Raw genomic sequence first — 21960 nt, 5'->3', positions numbered from 1 at the left:
CTGAAAACATGATCAAAGGCGTGGTCAATATTCCCCATCATTGTGCCCGCTACATACCAATAAATGTGCTTTGTGACATAGTAATTTGTTTGTGAAATTTGGGGAAGTATCTGAATCTAATTTTTGATAACTTCACTCAACACGAATTTAAATGCAAACAGTCAAGTTGTTTTATGTCCTTAAAGGGGTTGTCCCCATACCCATATCCCCTTCTTCCCCCACTCAGCCCCTCTGACATGAGCATCGGAGCAAGGGCTTTTTCTGGAGTCCGTTGATGTACCAGGCTCTACATGGGTAAGCTAGGCAAAAGCTTCTGCCTGTCAGTGAGCCCGGTGACATCACCAGCACTGATGGGTGGGCTTTAGCGCTACCCTAAACTGTAAATGGCTAAGGCAGCTCTGAAGCCGACCCATCAGAGCATTGGGCACACTGCTAGGCAGAAGCCTCCGCCGAGCAGTCCTTGTCCTGTGCGATACAGCAAGGGAGAGCTTCGGGGCATTTCACCTTCTCAGAGTGGATGAGTGGGGGAAGAATGGGTTATGTCCGGGTTCAGCTCCTTTAACATTCCCCTTGTATAGAGCAGGCATGCTCCACCCACGGCCCTCCAGCTGTTGCAAAACGTGGGAGTTGTAGTTTTCACAAAATAATATTCTGCGTTGTAGGCGACTACCTGGCAGATAACATTTCAGTATAACAGATAATGTAATTTGTATTTTTACAACAGATGGAGGGCCGCAGGTTGAGCATGCCTGGTCTAGAGGATAATGACCAAGTAATTTTTTTGTTCTTTGTGTGTTTCTTACTAAGTAAATGTAAGGGGTTTTTAATCCTCTACAGCGGCCCCGTTATCCTAGTTAGCTGAGGGTCACATAACCTGTGATGTCAGCTTATTCCCCTTCTCTGATGACGTTGAGTGCACAAGCCTTAGGGAGCAGGTCTGCCTGTGTGGGGTGTGCTTGTTGGAGTAAAAAGTCACGCCCCCTGCACTGCCCGATCTGCTGGTCACACCCCCTGCACTGGGCTGAGCTGTCTGCCCTGTGTCTCCCTTCCCACTGCATTCTTCAGCACAGTTTAACCCCTTCTGCCATCAGCAGCACAGACTCAGGGCTGGAGGCTCTGCCTTAGGTGCAGAGCAGCTGCAGAGTTTCCTCTTTCCCAGGCAGTGAAGAGACTAATGCTGTGCACAGGATCCTCACCCTGCAGACATAGAGCTGAACGTCCGTAGGAGTTCTCTTCTCTGTACTCCTATGCTGTTTGCAGAGCATTGCACAAGAACAGGTAGGATGAAGATCCTGTGTGTATCAGCATTGTCAATGTACTATACAGCTGGGACTTGTAGTCCTACACATACAACAGGCTGCTGAGTATCCCAGCAGTCAGACTGCACACAAGGCAGCACTTTTATTCACTCCCTTTACAGAGCAGGGTGGGGGTGGGGGCAGTCTTTGTTGACACCCAAGAATATTTGTGAGGAAAACATCAGAGATTGTTGTTACACGCCCCACAGCTCTTCAACTGCATGTCAACAAAGGGCCAGAGCAGAACTAGGGAAATGAGAAAATATTTTTTATTTTTTGCCTAAAACTTGCTCAGCTTATGTATATATTGCTGACCATCAGATTTACAGTGCTGTATTTTATTTACATAACTCGGACAACCCCTTTAAGTTGAGTTTTATTGGAGTATTTCCTGTTGACGCATCCCTTTGGCCCCCAATAGTCAATGGTATGAAAGGGCTACAAGGCGCTGTTCACTTGAATGTTGCTAAGTGTCGGTACCAGATTGTGCCTGAATAGATATTTAAAGGAGCCTTTCTCCCCCTGGCCTTTCCTGAAGGTAGGTCATTAATGTGTATTACAGAAAAACCTCTTTCTTATTTATTAACATTTCTACAGTGTGAATTTAATGTTTTGTGGCTTCTCATTGACCAGCTCTGAAGAGCCCTTGTCAGCAAAGTTCAACTGGTTTGAAAAGTAAAGACAGTCAATTACCCCATAATTATAGGACACAGAAGTGGGGGTCAGGCCTCTGAGATATGAGCTTATTAAGACCTTCACATATTCTGCTCCTGTCAGCACTCCTCATCTGATGGCCACTGATTCCTATCAGTATCTGAGGAAGGTCATCGCCAGATTCCTTCAGCATACCTGATGTGTAGCGCCCAGATCCCGAGGCATAGCCTAACCTATTACGTCAGCCCTGTCTGAACTTTATTGACTTTTATTTTTTCATTTCGTTTGTGGGTTATTAATCTTTCTTTTAAAGGTAATGCCCTCACAAGTTCTATATGAACTCTTGCCTGTTACGTGGAGGTTTCTGTTCTAAATGAGTTATACACTGCCTGCCCAAAAATTTTACTAAGCAAATAGTTTACTGCACTGCTATTGGATAATTACTGCACGGGCGATTATCTTTCAGCTGGCAACAAGTTATTTAACCCCCACTGGTGCAATTAGTTGCTTCTCATTTCTTAAACAACCATGTCGAAAGACACATCTCGTGGTCGTGGAAAAGATGGTCGTCTGTTTGAGAAGGGTCAGATCATTGGCATGCATCAAGCAGAGAAGACATCTAAGGAGATTGCAGAAACTACTAAGACTGGGTTAAGAACTGTCCAACTCATTACTAAACACTGAAAGGATAGTGGGGACCCATCGTATTCGAGGAAGAAATGTGGCGGTAAAAAAATCCTGAATGATGGTGATCGGCGATCACTTAAACGTTTGGTGAAATCAAATTGAAGAAAAACAACAGTAGAACTCAGGGCTATGTTTAATAGTGAAAGTAAGAGCATTACTGAAAGGGATTTTTCATAAATCGTTTGATACATCACAGATAAGACATATATTATACAAGCCTCATCTCTGATGCATGCAGCACATCGAATTAGCACGTAACACACCCTCTGCCAGTGCTGGACACAATAGCAGCATCTCTGAACAAAGGAGCTATTTAACATCTCACCTCACATACAATGAAACAAACTAAGATAGCCTATGCACCTTGTTAGCATGTAGAGAAAAACCTGTTCAATGTAAAATAAGCTTTTGTCATGTATTGTATACAGCAGATACTAGCATTGTTTAACAAAGTTTCAACTGTATCTTCACAAACATGTCTCCCAAGGCCTGCTGAGAACTACCAGGATCGTTCCAATTGGATCTTGAGAGATAATATGCGCCCACTCCCAATGAACCCTATAAATATGTGCTGGGAAATAAAGATGTCAGATATTTAGCCACCTAAGTTCAGTCTGGGCTGGTTATTTACCTCCTGATCAGAAGCAAACTGGATATTCATTGCACAGGGAAGTATTCATGGGTTGGAGGTCTGATGTCTCATCTTATACCAGCATAAACCTGCCTGAAGAAAACCGCTAACAGTTACACACGCACAATGCGAAGGGAACTCAAGGGATTGGGACTGAACAGCTGTGTAGCCGTAAGGAAACCACTAATCAGTGAGGAAACCAGAAAAAAGGCTTCAATTTGCCAGGAGCATAAAGATTGGACTCTGAAGCAATGGAAGGAGGTGATGTGGTCTGATGAGTCCAGATTTACCCTGTTCCAGAGAGATGGGCGCATCAGGGTAAGAAGAGAGGCAGATGAAGTGTTGCCCCCATCATGCCTAGTGCCTCCTGTACAAGCCTGTGGGGGCCGTGCTATGATCTGGGGTCCTGCAGTTGGTCAGGTCTAGGTTCCGCCACAGTATGTGCTCCAAGAATGAGGTCAGTGACCACCTGAACCTACTGAAGGACATGATGGCATGGGCATATTCCAAGATGACAATGCCAGGATTCATCGGGCTGAAATTGTGAAAGAGCGGTTCAGGGAGCAGTAGACATCATTGTCACACATGGATTGGCCACCGCAGAGTCCAGACCTTAACCCCATGGAGAATCTTTGGGATGTGCTGTAGAAGGCTTTGCGCAGCGGTCAGACTCCACCATCATCAATGCAAGATCTTGGTGAAAAATTAATGCAACACTGGATGGAAATAAATCTGCGGCACCTGAGGGGTTAATTGTGCTGATCACAGCCCCTGTAAGAGATCAGGTGCTGCCAGGCAGCAGGGGGCAGTCATGTACACAGTTCGTAGGATATTCTAACTTGAAGCGTCCCCATCACCATGGGAACGCCTCTGTGTTAGAATATACTGTCGGATATGAGTTTCACGATCTAACTGAAATCCGATGGTATATTCTAACATAGAGTCGTTCCCATGGTTATGGGGACGCTTCAAGTTAAAATATACCATCGTATTGGAGAAAACTCTGATCCTATGGTATATTAACTCCTGACTTTACATTGAAAGTCAATGGGGGACGGATCCGTTTGCAATTGCACCATATTGTGTCAACGTCCAACGGATCCGTCCCCATTGACTTGCATTGTAAGTCAGGACGGATCCGTTTGGCTCTGCACGGCCAGGCGGACACCAAAACGAGTCATGTCTGTGGATCCTCCAAAAATCAAGGAAGACCCATGGACGAAAAAACGGTCACGGATCATGGACCAACGGAACCCCGTTTTGCGGACCGTGAAAAAATACTGTCGTGTGCATGAGGTCTAAGACAAAGCAGACTATCAGCTCACTGAGGAATCAGGTTACATGCTGCCCATTGTAGTCTTTGGAGAGGGGAGGAGGAATAGAGTGAGAGGCGCTGCTTCTGATTCACCCCAGTGCTGGGTTCATAGCTACACTGCCCAGTACTGATTGCTGTGTATTGTCCTCTGCTTCTGATGGTGTGCTACAGAACGATAGGGAAGAAGGATATCCTCTTCTTTGTGCAGTATAGAAGAAATGACCAATTGTCCACAAGACTACAAAACTGGACTTCACCTATAGCAGTCACCTTTCCCCAAGTACTATGGGGGTAATTTATTACGACCAGCATTTTAGACACCGATCTTAATAACCTCTGCGCTGGCTATATAACTTTGGCGCATCCACCGCCAGTCTAAATCTACACCAGCTTCCTGGTGTAGATTTAGAACATTTTCTACTCCTATAACATGTGTAGAAAATGATAAATTAGACAGGCCTACTGGTCTGCCCCCCTTCTCTGCCCAAGCCCCTTTTTTAGACCTGGAGTGTGTGGGGAAAATTCTCTGATTATTTGTGCCACAATCTGCGACAGATATACACCAGAACACTGCCGTATATCTGATAGTAAATGACCCCCTATGTCTCTTGTTTCTCAGACACCTTCAGGACTTAGAACTGAATTGCACAACATTCGGACAGCACATATCAGCACTGATAAATGACAGGAACTGAACGCTAAGGGTCAGGGTTGGAGGATATGATCTGGCAATGGAGTGGATTGCAGGTGAATGGCATACAAGTAGATATCAAATGAAGCACAGTGAACAGAAACAGAGCAATACTGAACTTACTCTATCTGCCTTCAAATCGACAGCCTGCCCTGGACAGCACTGCAGCATCCCAAACTTATTAGACTCCATGGAACTACATCTCCACTCTAAACTAGAACAGAATCTGGGAGGAAATGCACATGACAGCTACCTTGTTGACTAAAAGGCTTGTCCGTTTTTTTTTTTATATTGATGACCTATCCTCAGCATTGATCATCAATATCATCTCAGCGGGAGTCCGACACCCCCGCCGATCAGCTGTATGAAGGGAATGCAGCTCTCGTACCAGCGCTGCCTTCTCTTCACTGTTTACCTGATCACAACAGCTCAGCCGCCCATTCACTTCCATCGGACAGCTCCTTCCTGTTCAAGTGAATGGGGCGCCTTAGTTGTAATTACACCACTCACTGCTGCAGTTCTGATGGCGAGCAGGTAAACAATATATGAGCTATTAAACACAATCTCCAGCTCACCATGTATCCTTTATCCTCCGTGCAATGAATGAACCAGGTAACTTCTCAAGATATAAACAGCAGAAAAAAGTTCCAGCACTATTTAAGATTCTGTTGCTTTGTCTTTATTTTCGGTAACAAATTACATCATGTGGACACCATCTCATACCCCCGTAACAAAATATGAGCCCTGCGGTCTCTTCAAACAGCTGATCAATGAGGGTTCCGGGTGTCGGACCCCCCTCTGATCTGATATTGTCGACCTATCCTGAGGGTAGGTCATAAAAAAGTGGACAACCCCTTTAAGCAGTCTTTGTATACTAAATATTGCATAGAGATGTGAGTGATGACCATCTCTGTACAACTATATATAATGTGTACAGCGCTGCAGAACATGACGATATATGATCTGCACAATGCTGCATCAGTCTAATTATATATGGTCCGTGATACACTTGTGCAGCGTATGGGTAGAACATCTCTAAATAAAAGCATATTGCTGGGGTATAGGGGCTTCTTTTGAATAGTGTTTCTGGTAATAGGGACAAGCCGTTATACCGTTACCTGTAATTTCCCATCCATCCATTGTATGAAATCACAATATTCTCTGCATATGCGCTGATAGGAGGCCTGTCAGATTCCATGGCTGCGGCGCTCAGCTTGGAAGGATACAGGAGGTTTGACCACTGTGAGGCAGTGACAGGCCTCATCACTGCTAGGGGAGATTTATGGCAGGAGTTTCCATGTCTTCCCCGGCAATCATCAGGTCTGAGGCAGCACCAGGTGCCACAATCAGTCTGGGATAAGAGCCTAGCCCAGACTGTCAGTCAGCGGAGAGTGTTTGGTGAAACAGAGTCTTGTGGAGGCTCTGTACAAGTGGTCTCAACCGGGTTGGCTGAGGAACCACGGGGCTATGTGCTAGCCAGAACTTTGGTTGACGCCATGACGCCTCGGACTAAGGGTCATGAGGCCGGAGTTGGGAGGACATCTGGGCCACAATCCCCGCAGAAGCTGTTGAAGGGTTACAGCCAGGGCTGTGGAGTCGGTAGATAAATGGTCCGACTCCGACTCCTCTGTATTTAATATGCAGATGTATTTTATACATTCCTTGAAGGAAAGAAAGGCAACATACATGTCACACCACAGAACTACTGGCTAGGAAGCCGCTGCCTTCTCCTTTGTGTGCTGATCTTCTGTTGAAGATAGGGCAGTGGGAGGATCCAGGAACGGGCATTTATTCTAAAACATGATTTCCCTAGTAGAATCCCATAGTCATGTTTAAAGTTTAAGCTGAGTTTACAAGTTTTTATAGCCTTAGCTGAATGACAGCAGTTTTTCGAATGGTTTACAGCTTCATTCTTGAGCTATTGACTATCCATTCTCTTCACTTATACAAGTGTCTAGTCCTGCAATAAACATATTTACTTAATCAGTTATCAGTGAGAGGCGAGGTTAACCATGGGCCTGTAACAGCGGAACACAACGCAATGGAAAGTATAAGTATTGCCACTCCTTATCTGTGCGTGGCGTGCCATATAGTGAAGCATATGAAAAGCTTCTTCATGGTCACTTAACGTGTTCGTTTTGCGGTAATGTGACGCACTGCATGCATTGGTCTTTATTCTAACAGTAGAGAAGTACCGTATTTTTCACAAAAGTGGGGGAAAAATAGCAGTGCGTCTTATGGGGGCGAATGCTGCGACCATCCGGTGAATAGGCTGAGAGGGAGGAGGGGCTGGGGGCCGGCATCTGTTTCTGTAATGGCAGCGGGGCCCGGTGCAGTCACTGTATTCTACTACACCGGGCCCCGCTCACTGTAGTATACGGTAATCATATCTAACTTGTGGGTATTGTTAAAGTATTCCAATCATCTTAAATCTAGCGCTGTACTACTTACTACTAACTTCTTGGCAGTCAGGAGGCCGGGTGGGTGCTCGCAGCGTAGCTCACTACGTCACGCGCCTGCTCCGCCCACTGAATGAATGAATCGGGCACCGGGCCCCGCTGCCATTACAGAAACAGATGCCGGCCCCCATTCACTACACAGGGACACTGTTATGGAGGGGATCTGTTGATGACACATAAGATAAGATGCTTTATATGTGTCATCCACAGATGCCCCCACAATGATCCCCCATAACAGTGCCATCCACATATGCCCCCATAACAGTGCCATCCACAGATGCCCCCATAACAGTGCCATCCACAGATGCCCCAATAACAGTGCCACCCACAGATGCCCCCATAACAGTGCCACCCACAGATGCCCCTATAACAGTGCCACCCACAGATGCCCCCATAACAGTGCCATCCACAGATGCCCCCATAACAGTGCCACCCACAGATGCCCCCATAACAGTGCCACCCACAGATGCCCCCATAACAGTGCCACCCACAGATGCCCCCATAACAGTGCCATCCACCGATGCCCCCATAACAGTGCCACCCACAGATGCCCCCATAACAGTGCCACCCACAGATGCCCCCATACGGTAATTAATTATAACTTTTTGTGATTTGGGACATTTAAACTTGCTTTTTTTTATTTTATTCCAATTTAAATCTAGTCGTAGTCGGTTCATTTTTTGCTGACTCCGACTCCAGGTACCCAAATTGCCTCAGACTCTGACTCTTCGACTCCTCGACTCCACAGCCCTGGTTACAGCCAGGAGGCTGCAAGACTATAGCGCTGGAGAAAGCTGCACTTATGTTCCTTGTGTGAATAGTGCTCTGTATAGGTGAGTCAGGGCTTATGTTTTTGTAGTAGTTAGTGCCTAGACGGGCAGGTCTTTATTTTGTATGATTTATGTTTTTGTTGGTGGGAAACTAATCTCACGTGTGACCTGAAATCCGGTTGTTGGTGGAGATAATTGTGAGAATGACCCCGAAAGAGAGTTAATCCCTCACAATTGGGGGAGGATGCGGGCAAGCGTCCCTGCTGAAAGAAGGCAAAGTGGTTGCTAGGAGCAACGACAATGCAGAAATGAGCAGGTGCTGCTGGAAAACTGCTGGTGATAATCTGGACCTTTTGTTTCCCTGTGGTGCAAGCTGTGCAGTGGTTTAATGGGCCAGGAGCCCAGGTAGAGCGACTGACTGGTGAAAATGGCTGCAAAATGGTGGAGCCCGTGGGAAAAGTCCTGCGAGTTGGTGATCGGGGAAATCCCGCTGGGGGTGATACTAGACTCCTGCCAGCAAGTGTCGCGGGTCCTGCCCGAAATTCTGGATTTTGGAACACGAGGGCCATAGACAAAAACTAAGGTGTCACTGACCTTTGTGATGGACTTTGGCTCCGTGCAGTTGGAGCTATTGAAATGTGAGACCCTGAGGCCAGAATTCGCACTGGGCGAAGATTTTCCCTTATTTTGGCAGATATGGTATGGCGGGAGTACTTCAAGTTCTGCGGTTGGAGTTCTGGAGGAGAAGCAGAAGTGTGCCGTTGCCAAGGGCAACCTTCGGGAAGAAAGGAGGTTGAGAGTGGTGCGGCTCTCAGGAGTTCCCATATACCCTGCAACTGTGCACAGAGTCCCACGTCTGCGGCAGGAGTGACCGTCCTGGAAGGGTCTGGACTCCAGGCCATGTCGTTTCCAGTGGCATCGGTTGCCACAGAGTCTGCAGGTGATCATGGTACCAGGAATCAAGGGCAGGTCTCCAAAAGCTGGATTTTGGATGATGATCTCTGTATAGATGTCCATGGGATGTCCTCGTCTCCCGAGACTGCCGAACCCGTGACAACAGTGGGTAAGATCGTTCCTGTTATTGATTGTGTGGCAGACCCAGTGACAGTGAGCCGGTGGCAGTTGCTACCTGCTGAGCCAGTAGGTGATAAGTCACCAAGGCAAGAAACTGTTGCAAAAGTATGGTACGATGTGAAAAAAGCAGTGAATGAACAGGCAGGTAAGCCTGTTGGGGTTGCTACCTCGCAGGAGTCTGCAGGGGTGAAAGTTGCTGTGTTGCCTAAATTGCCCATGACCAAAGCTAGTTTAGGGATGGCAAAAATCAGAGATCCCATGTTAGCCTGGGTAAGAGGTAGCACAACAATAAAGCCTGAGAGTGGTAAAGTTATAAATGTGCTGGACAGACACTACGGTGACAGCTGGGACTGATGGACTTGCTGGCTTAAATGCGCTCATGTATGAGGGAATGTTGGGCCGTGATTTCCCATTCCGTAATTTGTGGGGAAGTGGAAACACTTCTGCAGTCAGTAATGAGACTCTTGCAGAACTGCTACCTAACCCTTTTAAGTGAAGTGGCCATTAGAAACAATGGTGCTGATAAAGTGCATACTGAAAAGGTGACGTCTTATGAAAAATGTGATGGTATTGACATGCCTTTACTGTTGCAGGATGTGGTCAGGGGAATAGCACCCCCTAGAAGAAAATTATAAAAAAAACAGAGGTGTTGATAAATGTTGAGAAAATACAGCTGGGGGAACCCAATGCATTGAACAGATCGGAAGGTGTGGCAATATTAGAGAGTGTACCACACGTACCAGAGGTGAATATGCGGTCTCCATGGGGTTCTATGGTTGCTGGGAGGTGTCCCAGGTGGGGATCAGCTCATCGGTACCCCTAGTGGTCAGGATTAATAAGGACACGAGCAGTATAGGTGACGTATGTGCTGTGACCGTTAGCAACTCCGAGAGGGAAGCTACCATGTCGAGGTCTTGCGAAATTGAGGTTGTTACTGGTAGCGACCTGATAGTTATACCTGATATGACGAGAGTTTAGGGGGAAAACGTCAGCCTAGTGTCTGAGACCCATACCCAGGCAGTGGTAGATGACCTGACATGTCGGTACAGCCGGGAAGAACTTTTATGAGTTGGAGAAGACTAAGCCTGAAGAGTTAGATGCCAAGAAGTCTAAGCCAGAGCCTGTTAAGAAGGGGTCTGGGGATGGTTGCGATGCGGTGCCGCCAGAGGCAGAGAAGATGGAAGATCTTTCTGCTTAACCCGTTGATGGGGCTGATGTGGATTCAGAGGCCAAGAGACTCATGGCAGTGTGTAGCCAGGACCTGGTCGCGAAAGACGTCCCCTCCGCCTACAAGGCCTTCCAAGCAGCCAGCAGCCTGCTGGGGAAGAAATACAAGAAGATGGACGGCCAGTATACGGATCCTGTCTACTACTATGGGATGGCTCTCCTGAATTCCTCCCAAAAGGAGTACAGTGTCCTGAGTGAGACTTTAGAGAAAAGGCCAGAAATCGACGAGTCTGGTGAAGTTCTCCGAGCCTCCTTCCACGATGAGAAAGAGGAGAAAGAATTAAGAGGGCAAGTATATGATGTCTGGTCCAATAAAACAAAGGCTGAAGAAGTTAAGGCCGAGGTGTTGAAGGACGTGAAGTACTCAGGTGCTGCAGAGACCGAAGGAGCGGCTACCATAGTGGGAAAAACCACTAAAGAAGCAGAGGTCTCTGAAACTGCCACCAAAGCGAATTCCGTCATCTGGACCCATTCACTTTAATGGGGCTGTTCAGATGAGCGGTGATTTTCACGTCACCACGTGGCGAGCGCGATTACGTCATCAAAGGTCCTTTGGCAGGTCCTGAAACAAGATGATGTCGGCTGCGCGAACAAGTGGATGGGGTGAGTTAATTTTTTTTATTTTTAACCCCTCATTTTACTATGCATTCTGTATTAAGAATGCTATTATTTTCCCTTATAACCATTTTATAAGGGAAAATAATAAAATCTACAGAATACAGAACCCAAACCTGGACTTTAGTGAAGAAGTTCGGGTCTGGGTACCACAATCAGTATTTTATCACACGCATGCAAAACGCATTGCACTCGCACGGAAAAAACTGAGCAACGTAATCGCAGTCAAAACTGACTGAAATTGCGTACGCTCTCGCATGATTTTCCCTGATCACAGACGCAATGCATCCGGACCTAATCCGGACATGCTCGTCTGCAAGGGGCCTAAGTGTTATCAGCTGCTTCTGCTAAGGAAATCTGAAGAAAAGAGTCAGCAGATGTGGAGATATCATGTAGGAAGATTAGAGGCAGATCATTAGACAGTATAAGAAGAGGAAAGTTTCTTGTGATTCTGAAGGAACATGTGGCCGATCCAGCTCCATCCGTACAGCACGGGGCCAGCCATGCCTGTGACATCAGAGGAGAGATTATCTTAGCACCTTATTATTTCTAGGCAGCATCCCTCTTACTGCATCAATCTGCAGCATGTCCATCAGCGCCAAGCTTGGCTTATGATTTCAAAGTCTCTCAGCTGTATTTCAGTCAGGCACATTTGCTGTCGAGAAATTGGGGCACTGCTGGGGCAGAATGTAAGTTCACTGCACGGTCGCTGTCCTAATTAAAGCATGGTGAGGATTCTGAATGGAATTTTGTCAGGTAGAGTAAAGGTGCACCCTTGAGAGGAGCATTCCTCTCCATGTCATCCAATCACCGGCCTATCTGTAAAGGCGCCTGTCACACTTATGACATGTAATAATAAGCTCATTTGTTGTCATTTTCAAGACGTTATTTTGAATCCTTAACTTTTACACAGCACTGACTATATGGATACTCTATAGTGTTACTCCATTAGGGCACAGATATGATCATGCAGGTACTCTTTCCATCCCTCATACTTTAAACTGCAGCACTGTGTTGCTTGCTGTTTGTTTGCATATGTTTGACATTTTAGCATATTTTGGTCACATATTTAGGGAGCTTGGAAGAGTTAAAAGAAAAAGAGAACAACCAGCAAGAAGATGGATAATGGCAACCACTGAAGCCACAGACACGCAGGAAGCCTGAAGGTCCAAACATAAAGGAGACTTTCTGGTGGAACACAATTTATCTTCACGGAGGGGCCTCCAGATGGACACACATGGCACCTGGCATATGTACAGGGGCTGCGTGAGTGCTGGTCCGCTCTTCTGATGTTTGCAGGCTCTCAAGAGCATGTGTTGGGATTAGGGTTAATATACTGAAGAAGATATATCTGCTCCTTCCTTGACTTCATCTTGTACATAGCTTACTTGGAATATTAAATCTGTCAGTATGCTTAAACCTTAGAATTGGAGCTATGATAAATGAACAAGGCGAGAGAAGGAACCGTCCAGTGAAGACATTGCAGCCATAGCCTGGATTTTGGGTAGTAAGCATCAGCACGGTCCCTGCCACAGTCCTGCCTGACCACATGTAATACTTCAGAGGACTGTGAGTGCGGAGCTGCATGCGGTGCTCAGTCTCTTCCTGGAAATGACCTTCCGCATTCATAGAAACCGGTTTATTTGTTCCACAATTAATCCCTTTTCCTTCTCTGAACATCAAACGCTTTGATAAAGCCTTCCTGTTCCCCCATGAAGCAGCTGCAATATGTTAGACCACTCGGTCATAGTCTGCTGGTACTAGTTATTAACCTGTTCATTGAAAGTTTACGATATCTGCCTCAGATCGGCCAGCAGGTCCATGCACAGATTAACCCCATTGTAATTCAGTGTAGATAATTAGTAGCACATTACTTGTCCTGTGTATGTGAATAGGGTATAAAATACCTGCAGAATGTCATCAGGTTTATGGCGGATTGCTGGCCAGTCCTCAGCAGGTGACGATGAATAGATGCTCATTGTCACACGTGGTCAGTACTTGTAACCGTAACACTATAGAAAATACACGACTAGCTGAGGTCTCGACACTGACTGACCGACAGGGCTAAATGCTGACATAACAACCTGTATTAAATGTCTGGATTGAACTCCACTTTTTTGTATGATTTTAATGAATGCGTCCTTTCCCCTGCGTTCTGCTGACTGCTTTAGTCTAGCACGGTATAATTTGGACGTTATCTCCTTCCCGGAGGAAAGTTTATATACGTCTGTGAGCTTCCAGCAGAAAGTCTCTGATTTCTGCAATGATTGTTTGCAAAGCCTTCATTTATTTGGCGCAGGGAATAGGTTTTATTCAGCACAAGTACATCATTTCCCATCAGATAGCTCTAGAACATGCCATTTCATTTCCAGTTTTTGCTGTAAATCCATAGAACGATCACGGTAGGAGAGAAGGATTTGGCTTACCCTGGTCAGGACCTGTTCACAGCCATGGCTGGGGTTCAGCAGCTATATGATATTTCAGGTTGGCCCTTGCAGCCTTATTTGACAGTATTATCTGTGGAGAGACATACAATAATACATTTTACTACAGGTAAATAATACCAACATTCTCTGCGTCAATATATACAGATTAGGCGAAATTTATTTAAAGGGGTTTTCTGTGACTGTAATATTAATGACCTGTCCTTACGTCATCAGTATCAGATTGGTGGAGTCTGACTCTTAGCACTCCAACGGTCAGCTGTGCGAATTAACTGCTGCGCTCACATCAGGTACTTCCATTGATAATAGCAACTCATCCCCCAAAATATAACCCATCACACAGCTCATTGAGAGGAAAAGCCTTATGGCTCTCAGTAGTTATTAACCCCTTCAGCAGTCTTTGCAGTATTTATTTCCCCCTTTCAGCAGTCCCCACTTCACAGTAGTTATTAACCCCAGAGACCTCCACACTATACTCCCCACAGAGACCTCCACACTATACTCCCCACAGACACCTCCACACTATACCCTCCGCAGAGACCTCCACACTATACTCCCCACAGAGACCTCCACACTATACTCCCCACAGAGACCTCCACACTATACTCCCCACAGAGACCTCCACACTATACTCCCCACAGAGACCTCCACACTATACTCCCCACAGAGACCTCCACACTATACTCCCCACAGAGACCTCCACACTATACTCCCTACAGAGACCTCCACACTATACCCTCCGCAGAGTCCTCCACACTACAGTCCCCACAGAGACCTCCACACTATACTCCCCACAAAGACCTCCACACTATACCCTCCGCAGAGACCTCCACACTACAGTCCCCACAGAGACCTCCACACTATACTCCCCACAGAGACCTCCACACTATACTCCCCACAGAGACCTCCACACTATACTCCCCACAGACACCTCCACACTATACTCCCCAAAGAGACCTCCACACTATACTCCCCACAAAGACCTCCACACTATACCCTCCGCAGAGACCTCCACACTATACTCCCCACAGAGACCTCCACACTATACTCCCCACAGAGACCTCCACACTATACTCCCTACAGAGACCTCCACACTATACCCTCCGCAGAGTCCTCCACACTACAGTCCCCACAGAGACCTCCACACTATACTCCCCACAAAGACCTCCACACTATACCCTCCGCAGAGACCTCCACACTACAGTCCCCACAGAGACCTCCACACTATACTCCCCACAGAGACCTCCACACTATACTCCCCACAGAGACCTCCACACTATACTCCCCACAGACACCTCCACACTATACTCCCCACAGAGACCTCCACACTATACTCCCCACAAAGACCTCCACACTATACCCTCCGCAGAGACCTCCACACTATACTCCCCACAGAGACCTCCACACTATACTCCCCACAGGGACCTCCACACTATACCCTCCGCAGGGACCTCCACACTATACCCTCCGCAGACAACTCCACACTATACTCCCCACAGAGACCTCCACACTATACTCCCCACAGAGACCTCCACACTATACTCGCCACAGAGACTTCCACACTATACTCCCTACAGAGACCTCCACACTGGTAACTACGGGCGACACGCGTGCTCTCTGAGTCTTCGTTTCCATGGATACAATGGCTCTCTTAGCAGATGACCGGACCACATGACTGACCATATGATAGATAATATAAGGGGCGGGCCGTCCTCATCACGTGATGCGGGAGTGAGCGGTGTTTGGTGACAGTTGCGAACGCTGGTCTGAAGAACGTGGTCGGTATTAGCTAGTTAGAGGAGCTCAGAGCGGCGCATGCGTACTGCGAGCCCTTTAGGCTGCTGCCCATCGAAGGGGTGAGGGAGCTTGGATGTGATTGACACCTGCAGAGACCAATAGACGTTCAGAATTTATATTCAGCCTCCAATCAGAGACAAAGTTGTGCGGGGCAGGGCGTCTCGCCACCCTAATTATCATGGCCCGGCAAACAATCTTCCAGGGCCCGCTCCTGGGCCGTGGCTCGGCGGTTGGGGACCGCTGCCCTAGAGAGCTCGCATAACAGTTTAAAGGGTGTGATTTGTCTTCGCTGGCACAAGCTGGACACATCATATTCGGCACTGAAATGCCAAATCTGTGGAATACTTCCAGTTTTCATTTTGCACAGTCCCCTGCTGCTTAATTTCTGCAAATCACCTGTGGTGTCAAGATGCTCACTCCACCCATTGGTAAATTCTGTGAGGGATGTGGTTCCTAAAATGTTGTCACCTCTTCAGCCTCAAATGCACATGGTGTTCTTACCCTTCTGAACCCTGCAATGTGGCCAAAACAGCAGTTTATGTAAGTTATAAGGTCCTGAATCAGGCGCAGATAGCCTCCATGCAGCTGGATGATTGGATGAGAGTTCTCCTTTATTGTGAAAAGTATACATTCATGATCCAGTAAAACAATGCGTTTCGGGGGATCTCAGGCCCCCTTTATCAGGGTTTTTGAATCTAGTGACACAATGTACATATCAGGGTTTATATACCTTAAACGCATCTGGGGCTTGTCCCAAGGAGATAGGAACACCCCCCAGATGTTGGTTGATTTGCACTAGATAAGAAATGTTTTTAATAAAGTAAATAACTTAAAAGTTTGTGACTGAGTGCGTTTCTTTATTAAGAACCTATACTAGTGGCTTCTACAATAAAACAACAAGCCACTAGTATAGGTTCTTAATAAAGAAATTTTTAAGTTATTCACTTTTTTAAAACTTTTCTTGTCTAATGCTAATCAACCAACATCTGGGGGGTGTTCCTATCTCCTTGGGACAACCCCCAGATGCGTTTTTTAAGGTACAGTACAGACCAAAAGTTTGGACACACCTTCTCATTCAAAGAGTTTTCTTTATTTTCATGACTATGAAAATTGTAGATTCACACTGAAGGCATAAAAACTATGAATTAACACATGTGGAATTATATACATAACAAACAAGTGTGAAACAACTGAAAATATGTCATATTCTAGGTTCTTCAAAGGAGCCACCTTTTGCTTTGATTACTGCTTTGCACACTCTTGGCATTCTCTTGATGAGCTTCAAGAGGTAGTCCCCTGAAATGGTCTTTACTTCACAGGTGTGCCCTGTCAGGTTTAATAAGTGGGATTTCTTGCCTTATAAATGGGGTTGGGACCATCAGTGGCGTTGAGGAGAAGTCAGGTGGATACACAGCTGATAGTCCTACTGAATAGACTGTTAGAATTTGTATTATGGCAAGAAAAAAGCAGCTAAGTACAGAAAAACGAGTGGCCATCATTACTTTAAGAAATGAAGGTCAGTCAGTCAGCCGAAAAATTGGGAAAACTTTGAAAGTAAGGGCTATTTGACTATGAAGGAGAGTGATGGGGTGCTGCGCCAGATGACCTGGCCTCCACAGTCACCGGACCTGAACCCAATCGAGATGGTTTGGGGTGAGCTGGACCGCAGAGTAAAGGCAAAAGGGCCAACAAGTGCTAAGTATCTCTGGGAACTCCTTCAAGACTGTTGGAAGACCATTTCAGGGGACTACCTCTTGAAGCTCATCAAGAGAATGCCAAGAGTGTGCAAAGCAGTAATCAAAGCAAAAGGTGGCTACTTTGAAGAACCTAGAATATGACATATTTTCAGTTGTTTCACACTTGTTTGTTATGTATATAATTCCACATGTGTTAATTCATAGTTTTGATGCCTTCATAGTCATGAAAATAAAGAAAACTCTTTGAATAAGAAGGTGTGTCCAAACTTTTGGTCTGTACTGTATATAAACCCTGATATGTACATTGTGTCACTAGATTTAAATAACCTGATGAAGGGGGCCTGAGATCCCCCAAAACGCGTTGTTTTACTGGATCATGAATGTATACTTTTCACGATAAAGGAGAACTCTTATCTAATCATCCAGCTGCATGGAGGTTATTTGCGCCTGGTTCAGGACCTTATTCTTACCTAATCTCTCTGGGAGGGACCGGGCTTCTCTCCTCAAAGATCATGTTCCTGTGGCAGCATACCCAGCACCTGGATTGCAACACTCCTACAAGTCTTCAATAGGGTTGTTCCTATCCTTAGCACAACCCGACAAGGTGAGCCTCCATCTCTTTTACAAACATAAATCATTGGGACGTACTACCCTATTGTGCGCTCTTCTCACCATTACAGTTTGGTGATGCCCATATACACAAAAACAGCAGTTTATGACCACATGCAGGGTTTTGCCGTATTCAGGAGAAAATAGGTAACACATTGTGGGGTCCTTTTTATCCTATTAACGCTCGTGAAAATGAAAAATCTGGGGCTAAAGCAAGATTTTATTGGGGAAAAAAAAGTAATTTTAAATTTTCACGGACACGTGTTTCTAAATTCTATGAAATGCCCGTGAGGCCAAAACACTCAATACACCCCTTGATAAGTTGATTGAGGTGTATTTTTTAAAATGGGGTCACTTTTGTGGGGGTTTCCACTGTAGGGGTACCTCAGAGTCTCATTAAAATATGACATGACACCCAAAATCTGCCTTCCAAAAGTCGTATGGCTCTCCTTCCCTTCTGCGCCCTGTCGTGTGGCCACACAGCAATTTACAACCACATATGGAGTGTTTCTGTAAACTGCAATAAATAATTTAGAAATTTTACTTTATTTAATTCTTGTGGAGCATCTAAAGCAGTGATGCCCAACCTACGGCCCGCGGGCCAAATGCGGCCCGCGAAGCCATGACAGGGCTTTATCAGCGCAGGGCGCGCTGCGAACGCCACAGGCAGCAAAGCGATGCTGCCTGTGCCTGTAATCCCCCCGCCCAGCGCCGCCTCCTAGATATTTTATTCACTGCACTTGCCTCTGTGAAATTGAAGAGAAGCGCCGTAATCTCGCACAGGCGCACTGGCAGAAGCATCGAAGTGCGCGTGCACCGTCTTCCTGGCCTCTGCCAGTGCGCCTGTGCGAGATTACGGCGCTTCTCTTCAATTTCACAGAGGGAAGTGCAGTGAATAAATTAGCTAGGAAGCGGCTCTGGGTGGGGGGATATCTGTGGACGACACACTGGGGGGGGGGGGGTATCTGTGGATGACACTGGGGGAATATCTGTGGACAGCACTGGGGGGGGATCTGTGGACAGCACTGGGGGGATATCTGTGGACGGCACTGGGGGGGTATCTGTGGACGACACTGGGGGGGGATCTGTGGACGGCACTGAAGGGGGTATATCTGTGGACGACACTGGGGGGATATCTGTGGATGACACTGGGGGGGATATCTGTGGACGACACTGGGGGGGATATCTGTGGACGACACTGGGGGGGATATCTGTGGACGACACTGGGGGGATATCTGTGGACGACACTGGGGGGATATCTGTGGACGACACTGGGGGGGATATCTGTGGACGACACTGGGGGGGATATCTGTGGACGACACGGGGGGATATCTGTGGACGACACTGGGGGGATATCTGTGGACGACACTGAAGGGGGGATCTGTGGACGACACTGAAGGGGGGATCTGTGGACGACACTGAAGGGGGGATCTGTGGACGACACGGAAGGGGGGATCTGTGGACGACACCGAAGGGGGGGATCTGTGGACGACACGGAAGGGGGGATCTGTGGACGACACCGAAGGGGGGGATCTGTGGACGACACCGAAGGGGGGGATCTGTGGACGACACCGAAGGGGGATCTGTGGACGACACCGAAGGGGGATCTGTGGACGACACCGAAGGGGGATCTGTGGACGACACCGAAGGGGGGATCTGTGGACGACACCGAAGGGGGGATCTGTGGACGACACCGAAGGGGTGATCTGTGGATGACACTGAAGGGGGATCTAGGGAGGGGTGTGGGTGTGAAGGGGGGATCTGTGGACGACACTGAAGGGGAGATCTGTGGACGACACTGAAGGGGGATCTAGGGAGGGGTGTGGAGATGTTGGGGTGGGAGGTCCTGGAGGGGTGTTTGGGTGGGAACTCTGGAAGGGGTGGGGGGGGGGGGGGATAAATTTTTTTGCTATGGGGCCCAGTCATTTCTAGCTACGCCTCTGATTGGTAAGATTGGGCGGGCACTGGAGCCATAGAGCGCCCTGCTGTAGGAGAAGCCGGCGGGAGATGAAAGGAGGAGGGGCCAGCTCCTGGTGGTGTCGGGCACACGGCGCAAGCATGGCGGTGGAGGATCTGACTGAAGCCTAAAGACCAGACATCAAGGTAGACCTGCAGAAGAAGGTGACAGCGCAGTATGTGATCTATACATGTGTGTAATGTATGTAGTGCAGTGTGTGATCATCAGATACATTACACACATGTATGCATCACATGCCCCCTCACAGTAATAATGCCAAGATATGTGCCCTCTTCACAGACTTAATGCTCACACGTCCCCTCACAGTAGTTATGCCCAGATATGTGCCCCCTCACAGTAGTTATGCCCAGATATGTGCCCCCTCACAGTAGTTATGCCCAGATATGTGCCCTCTTCACAGTAGTAATGCCCAGATATGTGCCCTCTTCACAGTAGTAATGCTCACTCGTGCCCCCTCACAGTAGTTATGCCCTGATATGTGCTCTCCTCACAGTAGTTATACCCTGATATGTGCCCTCCTCACAGTAGTTATGCCCTGATATGTGCTCTCCTCACAGTAGTTATACCCTGATATGTGCTCTCCTCACAGTAGTTATACCCTGATATGTGCCCTCCTCACAGTAGTTATGCCCAGATATGTGCCCCCTCACAGTAGTTATGCCAGATATGTGCCCCCTCACAGTAGTTATGCCAGATATGTGCCCCCTCACAGTAGTTATGCCCAGATATGTGCCCCCTCACAGTAGTTATGCCCAGATATGTGCCCCCTCACAGTAGTTATTCCCAGATATGTGCCCCCTCACAGTAGTTATGCACAGATATGTGCCCTCTTCACAGTAGTAATGCTCACTCGTGCCCCCTCACAGTAGTTATGCCCTGATATGTGCCCTCCTCACAGTAGTAATGCTCACTCGTGCCCCCTCACAGTAGTTATGCCAGATATGTGCCCTCTTCACAGTAGTAATGCTCACATGTGCCCCCTCACAGCGTTTGCATTTCTTTCTGGCAAAGCTACCTGGTTCCGGCCCGCAAAATTTATACCAAGTCTAGTGCGGCCCTCAGACGAAAAATGGTTTGGCACCATTGATCTAAAGGGTTAACAAAGTTTGTAAAATCAGTTTTAATTAATTTGAGAGGCTTAGTTTCTAAAATGAGGTAACATAGTAACATAGTTCATAAGGCTGAAAAAAGTCCTCTGTCCATCCAGTTTGGCCTGGTATTCTGCAAGTTGATCCAGAGGAAGGCAAAAACCCCTGTGAGATAGAAGCCAATTTTCCTCACTTTAGGGGGAAAAAAAATCCTGGTTTCAATTATGTAAGCCCCTCAAGGTGTCTTCCTTTAAAAAAAAAAAATTTAAATTGCTTCTAAAATTCTCAGCCTTCTAATGTCCTAAAAAATAACAATTTGACAAAATGATGTGAAGAATAAGTAGACATATGGGGGAGATTTGTCAAATTGGTGTAAAGTAGAACTGGCTTAGTTGCCCACAGCAACCAATCAGATTCCACCTCTCATTTCTCTGAGCTCCTTTGGAAAATTAAAGGTTCTACTTTACACCATTTAAATAAATGACCCCAATAGTGCTTGAAAAGAGCTGAAAGTTTGTGTGTGTGCACGCGCCTCTAGGTGTGAGTGTGTGAGAGAGAAGAGGGGCTGTGTCTATGGGAATGGGTGGTAGATAGACTGGGCCTGGGACATCATCCATGGCAGTTCAAATTCGTATCTCCAAACATTCCGCCATTCATTTCTATGGGAAATTCTTATTTTTAAGTGTAATAATAATAAAAAAAAATACAAATCTGATTGTTTCGAAAACGTACGTAGCACACCTCAGCGCTGAGAGCTCTGAAATACAGTTTGAACATAGCTGATGATGATGAGGAATAACAATAGAGTGCCTTTCAAGCACTATAATAATACAATTAGAGAATCTTAGAGACATTTTAGTACAGTGCTTTTCGAGGCATTAAAACCTAATGCTTTTGACTGCGCTTGTGTCAGATGTGCAGATCCC

At 46.8% G+C, this 21960-nt stretch overlaps 1 protein-coding gene across 2 annotated transcripts in view; it reads right to left on the bottom strand.

The window, feature by feature from the left end:
* The window catches only part of ZNF469 (zinc finger protein 469), a 456265-nt gene that overhangs the window by 172211 nt on the left and 262094 nt on the right, over positions 1 to 21960 (bottom strand). For both annotated transcript variants that reach the window (XM_040410638.1, XM_040410639.1), the window contains exon 3: positions 13848 to 13938. The gene's annotated coding sequence lies outside the window, so the exon portion shown is untranslated. The remainder of the gene's footprint in view (positions 1 to 13847; positions 13939 to 21960) is intronic.

This window comes from Bufo bufo, chromosome 10 (assembly GCF_905171765.1).
Source record: "Bufo bufo chromosome 10, aBufBuf1.1, whole genome shotgun sequence".
Classification (NCBI taxonomy): domain Eukaryota; kingdom Metazoa; phylum Chordata; class Amphibia; order Anura; family Bufonidae; genus Bufo; species Bufo bufo.
This window is presented reverse-complemented; position numbering and strand designations above follow the sequence as displayed.